This window comes from Arachis duranensis, chromosome 3, assembly GCF_000817695.3.
Source record: "Arachis duranensis cultivar V14167 chromosome 3, aradu.V14167.gnm2.J7QH, whole genome shotgun sequence".
NCBI lineage: Eukaryota > Viridiplantae > Streptophyta > Magnoliopsida > Fabales > Fabaceae > Arachis > Arachis duranensis.
Window position 1 is genome coordinate 62,357,381 of NC_029774.3, and position 724 is coordinate 62,358,104.

The window sequence follows — 724 nt, forward strand, 5'->3', positions numbered from 1 at the left end:
AGTTTGTGTGTTTTTCTGTGATTTCAGGTATTTTCTGGCTGAAATTGAGGGTCCTGAGCAAAAATCTTATTCAGAGACTGAAAAGGACTGCAGATGCTGTTGGATTCTGACCTCCCTGCACTCGAAGTGGATTTTCTGGAGCTACAGAAGCCCAATTGGCGCGCTCTCAACGGCGTTAGAAAGTAGACATCCTGGGCTTTCCAGCAATATATGATAGTCCATACTTTGCCCAAGATTTGATGGTCTAAACCGGCGTGGCAAATCAGCCTCAGAAATTCCAGCGTTTAAAGCTGGAACTGGCATAAAACTTGGAGTTAAACGCCCAAACTGGCATGAAAGCTGGCGTTTAACTCTAGAAAAGGTCTCTACACGAAAATGCTTCATTGCTCAACCCAAGCAGACACCAAGTGGGCCCGGAAGTGGATTTTTACGTCATTTACTCATTTCTGTATACCCTAGGCTACTAGTTTACTATTAATAGGATCTTTTGACATTGTATCCGTACCTCATGACACTTTACACCTTTCTTTGTGTATCTTCCACGGCATGAGTCTCTAAACCCCATGGTTGGGGGTGAGGAGCTCTGCTGTGTCTTGATGGATTAATGCAAATTACTACTGTTTCTCATTCAATCATGCCTGCTTCCATTCTAAGATAATACTTGTTCTTAACCCGGATGAATGTAATGATCCGTGACAATCATCATCATTCTCAACTATGAACG